Source organism: Balaenoptera physalus (genome assembly GCF_965194825.1).
Source record: "Balaenoptera physalus genome assembly, chromosome: 19".
Taxonomy (NCBI): domain Eukaryota; kingdom Metazoa; phylum Chordata; class Mammalia; order Artiodactyla; family Balaenopteridae; genus Balaenoptera; species Balaenoptera physalus.
In genome coordinates this window covers 37,686,762-37,699,806 of record NC_138900.1, presented here as the reverse complement: position 1 = coordinate 37,699,806, position 13,045 = coordinate 37,686,762, and positions in this window count along the sequence as shown.

The following is a 13,045-nucleotide window of genomic DNA, read 5'->3' as shown; positions in this document are numbered from 1 at the left end:
TAATACGAGCAAAACAAAGGAGTCAGGAATGAACAGCTCTTGGAAATAAGTAGGTCAAGACACAATCAATTTCCAAATCTAAAATTATGTTTGAAAAATGTACCTTTAATACCGGAGTCGGCTTCGGCCCTGTGGGGCAAAGCATGTAAAGTTTAAAGTTCCTGAGTGGCTGCTTTATCAGGTAGCCTGAAGTTTACCCTGGAGGTTAAGCAATAAAATGGAAACAAAAATAATTTAACAGTTTTGCAGTTAGTTTAACCCAGCAACGGCTTCTTAAACGGCATTCACCTTCCTGGAGCTTGCCCTGCTCATAAAGCCACAAGATGCATTTCAAAGCTATGAATTTGCTAAATAGAACTTCATTTCCTCTTCTTATTAGAGGTAATTAAATTTATTAGACGTCAGTAAAAGCCTTGTAAACAGAAAATATGAATGCTTATAAAAGTCTGCCCTCTCTTTGCAGCCTAATAATTAAGATGCAATGAGAAAGCAGCTAATAACAGCTCATAATTTATGACGTGTCATTCACCCCCGAATTTGAGACATATTGTGGAGGTATTACAGACTGAAATGAAAATAATACCCACTGAAACACATTATTTATTAAATACATAACCACTTAGAGAAATAAACACATCACACACAGAACTTGATATTTCTGATGGAAACAGTATATACATCATCTCCTGCTTTGGATATATTACCCATCAAGTCAAATCCTTAAATCAAAGTCACAACTTGTTTAAATGCAAACGGCCCGTGGCAGCCCAGCAAGCCCCAAATTTCCACTAGACTTTCACCTTGATGTCAGTTTTCAAAGACTGAGTCACTGTGAAGGTTTTTCATTATGATTGTTTTTAACGTTCTCAAAAGAAAAGAAATCCCCCGGCAAGCATTAGAGAGAGAGAGAGAGGAGGAAAGACAAGGAAAAGATTCTAAACAGAAGAGCAGGACTCATAAATTAACAAAAACGTTATCCACCCTCCAGCACAGATGAAGCAATTGCGGAATCGATGCCTCCACCCCAATGACGCTAACCCCAAATGGAATCTCTTTTTATTGCAATTTAATAATGTACTTTACATCTTTATCAGCAGTCTGGCTGAAGCTCGTACTTTGAGATCTTTGGAATAAATGGTGATGGAAATTTTAGATGCCACTTTTCATCAATGCAAAGAGGCCCTCGGTTATAAGCTACACTGTTATTTTATGTATCGCTACGAAAGAAAAGCTAAAATGCTGCTAATTAAACTATGATGTGCCATCATGAGATGCACTCTGATGTCAGAGACGTTAAAACTGAAAAAAAAAAAAAGCCATTTTAGAATTCACTCAATACAATCCATAAAACTAGATGAGGGAAAGATGAACATCAATCTTAAAATTGTTATCTTGGTTACAGTATCATACAGTATCTTGGTTACAGTATCATACAGTATCATAGCTCAATAAAGCTGTTATTTTAAAATGTTATTTTGGACCCAATGCTGAAAATCCTAATACTCAGTTGTATAGAAGGTGGTCAAGAAAGACCTCATGTTGAAGGTGACAGTCGAAGAAGGACCTAAAGAAGGTGAGGGAGCTGTGTGGGTATCTGGAAGAAGAGGGTACCGGCAGAGCCAAGAGCAAGTGTAAAGTCCCTGGGGTGGGTGAGAACTTGTGCAGGGAAGCCAGAGTGAATGATGCAGAGAGAGAGAACCAGGGGCAGGAGTGCAGGTGGAGAGGGTCATAGGAGATGAAATGAATGAGGTGACAGCAAAAATAAACGTTTCACACCTAAATTTCTCCAAAGAAGACATACAGATGGCCACAAAACACATGAAAAGATGCTCAACATCACTAATTATTAGAGAAATGCAAATCAAAACTACAATGAGGTATCACCTCACACCAGTCAGAATGGCCATCATCAAAAAATCTACAAACAATAAACGCTGGAGAGGGTGTGGAGAAAAGGGAACCCTCTTACACTGATGGCGGGAATGTAAAGTGGTGCAGCCACTATGGAGAACGGTATGGAGGTTCCTTAAAAAACTAAAAATAGAATTACCATATGACCCAGCAATCCCACTCCTGGGCATATACCCTGAGAAAACCATAATTCAAAAAGATACATGCACCCCTATGTTCACTGCAGCACTATTTACAAGAGCCAGGACATGGAGCAACCTAAATGTCCATTAACAGAGGAATGGATAAAGAAGATGTGGTACATATATGCAATGGAATAGTGCTCAGCCATAAAAAAAGAACAAAATAATGCCATTTGCAGCGACATGGAGGGACCTAGAGATTGTCATACTGAGTGAAGTAAGTCAGACACAGAAAGACAAATATCATATGATATCGCTTACATGTGGAATCTAAAAAAAAGGGTTTAAGTGAACTTAGTTACAAAACAGAAGCAGAGTCACAGATGTAGAAAACAAACTGATGGTTACCAGGGGATGGTGGTGTGGGGGGAGGAAAGGATAAACTGGGAGATTGGGATTGACATATACACACTACTATATATAAAATAGATAACTAATAAGAACCTACTGTATAGCACAGGGAACTCTACTCAATACTCTGTAATGGCCTATATGGGAAAAGAATCTAAAAAAAAGAGTGGATATATGTATACATATAACTGATTCACTTTACTGTACACCTGAAACTAACACAACATTGTAAATCAACTCTACTCCAATAAAAATTAAATTAAAAAAAGTTTCCTCCAGGGGAAAGAGTTTCCTCCAGTTTTCTATGAAGTTGAACAAAAATTTTAAAAGATATTAAGAATATTCTTTAAAAATTTTTTTGAGGTGTGGGTTACTTATCAATTTCACACCTAAACCCTACCTTAGTAGCTTCTTGAATGGTTTATGAATCAGTTGACCTTAGCATCCCTGCCCTCTTTACAGGTGGTCCCATCCAAAGCAGTTGGCAACTTTGTTCAGAGGGGACATGGTCATTAGATCACTGCCACACTACGAAGCGCTTGGACTGCTTTCAAAGTGCTGGATCCTTGAGACGGTACCTTTGTTTTTTCATCAGGGATCAGAAATTGCTCTTTTATACAATAATGCTCATGGAAAACCTGACCCCCTTCCCTAGTTACTCCCCAGCACTAAAGAGCAAAGTTTCTGCCTCGAAAATCTAGGTTTCTCTTTTTTGAGCAATTACTCTGAGTCTTGCGCTATGCTAAGAGCTCTGTGCACTCTCTCTCTTTTGTTTAACTCTCAAACAATCCTACGTCACACGTGCTGTTAGTAGTCCCATTTAACAGAAGGGAAGCTGGGGAACAGAGAGGTTAAGCAACTTGCCTGTGGTCACACAGCCCTGTGTGTGTTTGTGTGTGTGTGTGTGTGTGTGTAGTGGAGGTGTGCTGGGACTGGAATCTGGGTATGATTTCCTTCAAAGCCCAGGTATCTAACCACTCCGCTATAAAGCATTGCTCTTATGTGGCAGTGTCTGGAAGTAACTCTGGCTCCTGCCTTTACCAGATCCGGTATCTTCTATGTTTGGTGGAACCAATAACTTGGATGGAATTGAGAATGGTGCCAAGGTCAACCTGGGAAAGAGAGGTTAAGTGCTCAGGCTCTGGAGCTAGACTCCCTGGGTTGGAATCCTGCCTTTGCCAGCTACAAGTTGTGTGATCTGGGGCAAGTTATTTAGCCTCTCTGTGCCTACATTTCCTCACCTGGACAAATGGAGTTAAACAATAGCAACTACCAGATGGGGTTGCTGTGAAAATTTTGTGAGACAGTCATGTGAAGTACTTAGAACAGTGCCTGGCCCATATGGTAGTATTGTTTCTGGCCACGGGTTTCAAAGAACACTTAGGAGCACAGTCTAGGCCCGTGTATCCCAAATATGTTTGGTTAAAAGGTTATTTCAGATTATTAAATGTGCCTGTGACCTTGCCTGAAAGTCTCATCCAATGAATGGGGAGAGGTTTCTCCTTCCAGAAGGATTCATGAGGACATGGCAGCAATGCCCAAGGGAAGCCAGATCCCGAGGGATGGGTGTTGTTCTAAGGTACAAGCATGAGCGACCTATGAGTTTCAAGAGTGCAGTCGCATCTTATGTACAAGAAATCATTTACAGTGACAATTACTCTTGAGAGTTCCCTAGGGAGGTGGCACATTGGAAATGGGCACACTACCTTTTATTTTGTCCAGCCTGGCCACTTTTTAAAAATCTTTTTATTTGGGAATAATTATAGATTCACAAGAAGTTACCCCAAAAATATACAGGGGGGTCCTCTGTGCTCTCTAGCCAGTTTCCCGGGATTGTAACACCTTAGATAACTGTAATACAATATCAAATTGTTCTATAATATCAAAACCAGGAAATCGATATTGCTGCAGTCCACAGAGTTGATTCAGATTTCAATAGTTGTGTGTGCATGTGTGTAAACAGTTCTACACGATTTTATCCTGTGTGTAGACTCACGTGACTGCCCCCCCACCAACAGTCAAGATACAGAACTGTCCCATCACCACAAGTCTCCCTGTGGAGACTTGATAGCCACTTCACATCCCTGACCTCTGCCAACCACCAATCTGCCCTCCACCTCTATACTTCTGTGCGTTTAAGAAGGTTATATAAGAAGTGGAATCATTTATTTACATACATTTACAGCATATAACCATTTGAGATCGGATTTTTTTTTTTTTTTTTTTTGCTCAGCATAATTCCCTGGCGATCCATCCAAACTGTTGTGTGTATCGATAGTTTACTCCTTTTTTATTGCTTAGAAGTATTCCATGGCATGGATGTACCCAAGTTACACCCTTTGTAGTTTGTTTACAGTTCGGAGCTATTATGAATAAAGCTGCTATGAACAGTCATAGGCATTTTTATTTTTCAGGGATAAATGATCAAGAGTATGATTGCTGGGTCATGTAGTAATTGTATGTTTCATTTTACAAGAAACTGCCCAACTGTTTTTCAGAGTGGCTGTACCATTTCACGTTCCCACCAGCAGTGGAGGGTGCCCCAGCTTCTCCACATCCTTGCCGACATGTGGAGTTATCACTACTTTTAAAATTATAGCCGTTCCTGTAGGTGTGCAGTGGTTTAAATGTGCATTTCCCTGATAGCTAATGGTGTTGACCGTCTTTCCATGGGCTTATTTGCCACCCATACGTCCTCTCTGGTGAAATGTCTGGACAGTTTTTCCTACCGTTGCTGGAACAGATCGTGATTTTTTTCAGTTGGCTTGTTTTTAGAAGCCGTGAGGTACCTTCCCAAAAGAGGAAACAGTATTCTGGTCCCCCATCTCCCCACACTCCTGGCTACTCACTTACTGAGTGCCATTTGGGGATGGAATCGTTATGCCCTTTTGTTTGTGTGTGTTTGCAGTGCATGGAGAATTGAATTCTTGAGTAAATGTTTATGATGTGACACCACTGTAGAGTAGCCTTATGCCCCCAGGCCAATGGGATCTGAAGTTAATCTTACCAACCCAAGTTCAGTGCCCCAAGTGCATGTCCACTGAGCTCTTCCAGGCTTCCCTCAACCTCCGTTGGCCAAGGCAGGTTGTCTTTTGTGATCTCGCTCTCGCAGCTGCCCTGGGCCTGGATCCCTACACTGAATGCTTTGCAGCTGGGCCGGGCCCTGACCCCACCTGGAGGGCTTGTCTGCTCCTTCCTGGGGGTGCTTCTTCTGCCCCCTTTAATCCTAGGCAGAAACGAGGCCCCCTATAATCCCTGCTGCCACGTCCCAGCCACCAGCTCAGATGCTTGGCTCTCATGGCAGCGCCTGCTTGATCAAATGCCCCTTTGGGACACTAACTTTGCTGACCAAATTCTCCCCAGCTCCACCCCTTCTCAGCTTTATCCTCTTGCCTGCAGTTAAGTCCCACCATGCTCAAGGCCAGCTCACCTAGACACAGGGCCAGAGCCATGGGAGAATTCAGGACGTGGTAGAAAAATAGGTGTGGCTTGAACAAGGTGAGAAGTAAGATTTGGGAGATGAAGTTGGAAAGAGAGGTTGGGGGTAAATTTCAAATAGCCTTGTAAGCTGTGGCCAGAAAATCTTAGGGGAAGGGGGTCTGGGGGGGATTTTAAAGCAGGGGATGATAAGGATAGATCTTTTTGCTCTAGCCAACAGCCAGCCAGCAGATGTTTATTGAGTACCTTTTATGTGTCAGATAAAACTTAGCTGGATTGATAGCTAATAAATATTAAATGCTTTGGGAGATATGAAGTGTTATTCTGAGTATTATGGAATATAATAAAATGGAAGTAAAGATTGGCTCTTGTGAGCTCTGCCTTCTGGTATCTTATAGTTCAATATGGAAACCGAATTTGACAGGTGAAATGGTATTTATAAACACGCTGGTGACAGAACAAATGAAAATGATCCACAAATGAAAGTGGAGTGACTTACAAGTGACTCGGGGATTTAGGTGGCAAGAGAGGCAGTGTGACAGTAAAGACCCAGGGCATTCCTGGAGAGTTTGGACGGCTGGGGCAAAACGCAAAAGCTTTAAGGAAGTGAAAAGAACGGATAGCACCCGGATGGAGGAGAAATCAATGGCCCGCCAGGCTCACCTCGCAACTTCGTTACAATTACAACGTCTGAACAAAAATGAGCGTTTGTGAATTCCTTCATAGAAACTCTAAGAGCCAGAGCCTTCTGGGTGATAAGTCAACCACAGAATAAGCAGTAGTTTTGTTTTACTGACCCTTTATAATGACACATTAGTCAGCCCTGTAAGCTAGAAAGCATAGACCACCCCCCTGCTTCCCGCTACCCACCTTCAAAAAGAAAAATCGTAGACCAGATCACCACCTCTCCTAATGAGGCACTAGAATAATCTTAGCACTTTTACAGGAGCAGGAGTGCTCGGGAGTGCTCAGAAAGATTCTTTACCTGTCTGTTCAGGGAATATCAGGATGCAGCTTGCTTCCCTGAAGACCTGCCCTCTTTTGAGACAAGTTGCCTGACTCTGAAAGGCAGGCGGCGGCTCCATCCTCTCGTGATGGCTTCCCCTGGTCCCCTCCCTGCATCACTCGGGCTCCTTTAATTCAGGAAGAGCCATGGGTTTTGCTCCTATCTTATTTTGTCCCTTAAAGGTGTTGCCCTTGAATGCTTTTTTCCACGTTGCTGTATAGAGAGTGCTCTTGGCATGAGTGTTTTGGTTGGGACACTATAATAAGATTTATCATCATCTTTCGTATGTGTTGAGTAATTACTAAGTACCAGACATGTTGTGAATCACTTAACATGAAGGATCATAGGTGACAGAGCAGTCCTCTGAGCTAGGCTAAGGGTCAGCAAATCTTCTCTGTATAGGACCAGATAGTAAATATTTTAGCCTTCGTGTCTCTGCTACAAATACTCATCTCTGCCCTGGGAGTGCAAAAGCAGCCATGGATAGATAATATGTAAACAAACAAGTGTAGCTGTGTTCCAATAAAACTTTATTTATAAAAACAGGTGGTGGGCCAGATTTGGCAGTGGGCCATAATTTGCTGACTCCTGGTTTAGAATTTACTATTGTGACTTTTGCTTGACCTGCCAGTGTTTGGGATGATCAAACTTGGCCTCTGATTTTAGTATCCTGCACCATAAATTCCAATGGCTTATTTGGGTAGTTCATATCACCAAAATTTTGTGGACCTTTGTGGCCCAAGAGAAAAAGAATTAATGGCACATAAACTGTTTTCTAGACTCACAAAATTTCTCCTTTCTGGGCTGCAACTGGAAGGGTAGGCCATTCTTGTACTTGTAAAGAAGGTGGAACCACGTTCTTCTTCCACATACTTCAGGTTTATTTGGGAGGTGGGTTTAAGAATGTTCATATTCTTCCCAAACCTCAAGATATACCAGAAACTTGAAAACCCATTTCTGTAAGTCTTAACTAACTTAATTTCTCTCACCCAGGCTTTAATTGCCCCATCTGTAAAAATGGGTGCAAAGTACAAAAACTTTTCTTTGGGCTACATGTCTTTGCAAATATGGTAACTATTGCTTCTTTGACTAAAATACTCTTTTATTCTCAGGCTCTGTATTAAAATAAGCAAGGGGACTGAGACCAGAAATGCTGGTTAAGAATGGGACTTTGAGGACAGAACCTCGTGCTCCTAGCACAGAGTCTGGTATTTAGGAAGGAATCACTGAGCGTTTGTTAGAAGAATCCATTTTGGCTAAGGTACAGAAGGGTCAACCTACCAAGAGATGGCAATGTGGCAGCCAAAGGCGGGCTCTTCCACTTTCCACTCAACAAACTATGCCCCAGCCAGGATGCCCCGACACAGTCACACTTCTGTTGCTTTGTGCTGGACACAGGCTTTTGCCGGCCCAAGGCTGTCAAATTCACTTCGATTTTGGCTTCAACTGGGGCTTCATGCTTTCAGGAAAATTTCCCACACCGCCTTCCACTTGAGATCCTTGGCAGGGGTGCCCCTCCCATTCTGCACGCACAGCTCACTTAGTGGGCACAAAGAAATGGGAGAAAGCTTGGGGAGAAAAAAAGAAAAAAAACCCAACCCAACCCAGTCTAAACCTTGGGAAATCTACCGGGGTCTGCATCTCTTTAAAAACTATACACAGACATTTCTGGTCGAAGTGAAACCATGCTTTTTGCAGAGGACTGGAGACAGTAAATGAAGCCTTAGTCATACACAGTTAGTTTCAAACTTATGTTGTCGCTCACAGGGAGAAATCAATGTACAGTATATTAAAAACAATCACCGCGGCCTTTAAATGATCCAATAGCTTAGCTTTGAATGCATTCAAGCTAATGGGGGCTTTAATGGCTTCTGACAGATCATTCCATTGATCAAGAGGCATGTATGAAATACGCTGCCTACTAAACTCTGTTTTGATTTGGAGAAAAGAAAACTAAACGTCCATGGTAAACAGGGCTTGATTGTTCAGTGTTCACTGAGACCCCTCTCAGCCTGACCCTGGTCGGGAGCAGAGGAGGGAAGGACAATGGGAATCCTATATACCTGGCTTGCTTCTTTCCCGACTCTAATCAAGGCGTAATCAACTGGAAATCTCTGTCTGAAGAGCTGGGGGCAGGGGCGGGAGGGTGACCAGAGGTACTGTTTTCTGTGTTGGATGAGTTACGAGCAGGAGTTGGAGCTGCCCTGAGAAATTGACTCAGCCCTTTCAGGGCTCCGGGGTTGGTAGGTTAACTGCGCTTGCTCCAAAGTGAAAATCTGAATTCCCTGTTTGAAAGGATAAAAAGCGTTTTCAGTTGGGGACGGCAGATTTGCAAAGAAAAAAATGAAAGTCTGCTCCCTGTATCCGTGCGTCCCGAGGCCCCAAGATTACCTTAGCAAGGGCTGAACGTTCCTTGACTCAGGAAAGGTGTTTCCGCGGGGTGCGTGGTGTCTGAAAAAATTTTAGAAGAGGACTTAACAATATTCTTTGAGACTCTGCTTGTGCAAAAGAGCAGCCACGCTCTGGCTGTTTGTTGCGGCCTCAAAAGGGAGCCATAGGTCACTAAGGGTCAGACTGGCCTTGCCTGATCAGAAGTGATAAAGGGACGCAAACTCTTCCATTGCGCACCCAAAGGAAACTGGTCTCACAAAATAAGTAATAATAATCCTCCTTCCTTGGATTTGCCTAGGGCTTTGGTGTTTACAAAGTCCTTCCAAATGTCGCCGTCGGGAGAGGTGCTGGCTTCACAGCGCTCGTATTTCCTGTCAGTTTCATGCAGCTTGCAGACCCTCTCTCTCTTGTCTGGGACGCTGGGAAGGGCAAGCACGGGTACCTTTGAAACTGGCATCACTAAAGGCCAGCTCATCTGTGGTGTCTATTTAATCTTTAATATGAGAGTGGGGAGCAGCTTCCGGTGGCAGTCACTAACCTAGTGGGTTGGGATTACTCTGAGCACACAGGGTCCGGAACCACCGGGCTTTTCCTAAACTTCCCGTAGAATGGCCTTGACCTTTTGGTCCCCATCTGTGGGGCACAGTGCTGTCCTGAGCCAGCACTCCCCATCTCTCAGCAGGAAGCCTCAGCACTTTACCAGATTAAAAACAACGGGAAAACCCTCATGCTAGAAGCGATTATTTGTACTGGTGCCATGTTTAGTCAGTAGCTTTTGTAAAATTGATGAATTTTGTCTAAAGGCAAGTGCAGACAGGCAAACAGATCTGTATCTGCTGTTATCCATTTAGCTTGACACTCATGTGCAGGGGAACTATTTTACCTCGATTCTTTCAGGACTGATGAAAAGAAAATGCAAGCAAAGTCACAAACTGCATCATTGGAAAAGAATCACTGAATCGGATGCTGGGAGTTAATTAATGCTTCCCTCCCCTGCAAATAGACTGACCCTGGTACTTAGACATTCAGAGTCAATAAACAATTGTTGAACACAGATCATCCATTAAAAGGTGACGGCAAGAATTTTTAAAGCAAATCTAAAATTGCAAAGGGTGACCTAATCCTGTTGTAGTAATGGGGAGTATGAAGGAATCATTTTTCAGAGTATCTCATTTATAAAAAGGTCCACGCCATCTGCCGAGAGAAAAATGGAAGCTGTGAGAAGCAAATGGGATAGAATGGGATGATAACATATTGTTCTGGTACTAAGTAGGAGACACAATGTGAATCATCGCGGTGACAGAACAGTCCAACGAGCTAGGCGTTACAGAAACAAAGACTGAATCACAGAGAGGTCAAGTGATTTGCCCGAGTAATGAAGCTACAACTGTTATCACAGGAAACTGGGATAATAATCATTAGAGCTGGTATTTCACTGAAGACCGGTATATGCCAGGCACAGCTGGAGGCATTTTATACACACATCAACTATTTAATCTTCACAACAACCTTAGGTGGTAGATACACTACTATTATCTCCATTTTGCAGACAAGAAAACAAAGGCTTCAAAGGGAGGCTGGCCTTAGGATCACATACAGAACCAGGACTCTGTAACCAAAAGCCTCTCCTGCCACCCAGGAAATCAGAAGATTCTGAAAACCTGATCGATGGTGATAGGATAGATAGAGCAGGGGTGCCGAGGGGACTAGTTTTCAATCGTGGGAGGAGGATTTGGGCCTGATACCTGGAAGGTCAATCGATCGATCGTGTTGCCTTGACAGGGTCCTGGGAGAAAGGAAGGGGCGCTGTCCCGTGAGAACAGGGGCTGACGGGATGAAGGATGGTGTGGCAGCCCTGTTCGGGAGCCAGGCTGGGGTGAGGTCTGGTCCTTCCAGGCTGCAGCACGGGGTCTGGGGGCGCTCACCCTTTCTCCTTGTTAATAAGGGAGAAACGAGAAACAGACCCTTTGGACCTTTCCTGGAGTTCCCCGGCAGACTGGGAATCTACTGGGGTCTCCTGGGTAAGCGAGAGCGCCGGGTGTATCCCTCTTCCTGACAGTCCCTGCAATCGGCTCCCCAGAAGCAGCAGCAGACACGGACACCCTGGCCATCATGCAGGACGTCATCCCCCGCCGCCTCTCTGGCCTCTCCCCTTCCCTGCCCCAGCCTCCTAAAGCTGCCCGGCTCTCCCTGCAGCCGCAATCACTACAACGCTCTTGGGCCTTCCCTCCCCCTTTATGGTTGTCAAATTGATTTCACCACCGAGATACCTATGGCTCCCAATGAAACTTAATTAAAAATACCATTTAATCACAAAGTAACAAAGGCAAACTGGATAAACGGCATTACCACTTCAGTGCATTTTAATCTGCACTGCTCGTCTCCTTCTCAATCTGTTTGGATGAGAATTGCCTTTTCAAATAAGAATCCCCCTGTCTTCCATGGGCTTGCCTCTGACAGATCTCCAAAATAAACAGTATTTAGCGTGGCATGGATCCAAATGTATGCAATATGCCCAGTGGTAAAATCAGCCTTAACTAGAGCAGGGGAAAAAAAAAAAAGTTGCATTCAAAAATACCTTCCCTCGAAACACACAAAAAAACCCTACTGAATGTGGAGTGTCCATTCAATAGGGTCGATGGAATATCATTTCTAGCATCCCTCGATTCGTTTAGTGACGGATTTGGAAGCTTATTACTAAAATTGTGTCACGAGCGATGCCATGACCCCGCCCTCTCTTCTGTCTAGTGAACTCCCCTGGGCTGAGGCTGCCCGTGAAAGCAGGTGAGGTGGGTGCAGAGCTGTGGGTGCTGCTTGGAGTGAAGCAAAAGGAGGATGGGGTACCACCTCATGCACTCGGAGGGGCTGGCAGGACATCTTCCCCATCTCAAGATCTGGCCCGAGGATGCGGGAAATTCCCAGTTAGAAAGCAGTGCCTTTGGACTGAGACCCTTTGGAATCCAGACAGCAGCCAGAGCGATCATCTAAAAGCAAAAGAATCTCACATCAAGTTATTCCCACCCCTCCCCCATAGAGCCCTCGGTGTTTCTTGGGGCGCTTGACATCAAATCCGAAGGCTGGTCCTCCTCCTCTCCAGCTGCATCTCCCTCCCTCTCCCCTGTTTCTCTACTTTGGCCATAGTGGTCCTTTTTCTTCCTGAACATCCTACTCTAAGCACCTTCCAGCCTCGGGCCTTCGTCCCCCGCTGTTCTCTTTCTTGGGAAGCTCTTCCCCCGTTACCCTCATTCCCTGACCTCCTAATCCAAGCCACCCTTCCTCAGTCCCCAGCTACACTCCGTCCCCTCACCCAGTGGATTCCCTTTCTGGCACTTCAGATGATCTGAAACCATCTTATTATTTATTTGGTGGTTTACTGCCTGTCTCCCCACTACAGAGTTAAATATCTTTCAGGTCACTACATTCCCCAGCACTGGCATGGGGGCAGGTACACGGGAGCCCTTGGAAGGCAGGCACCTGTCCTTGGATGCCCAGGGCTCACCACGCTGCTGAGCTGCGGTAGGCGGTCAAGAAAGGTTTGTGGGAGGGGAAGTCAGTAGCACCTTAGTGCAAAGGGATCTATCTCCTCAGATCACTTTTCTGAAGATAGCTGGGACTGAGGGATGCGGAAGCCTTACAGGAAGCAGTGGGGACCGCTGACTCAAGGTGGTCCCAGGGGCAAAGCTTCCCTCTCCTCCACCATCCACATGGCCCGTGTCCCAGGGAAAGTCCTTTACTAGTTCCCAGGGGAGGAGCAGGAACCGAGGTG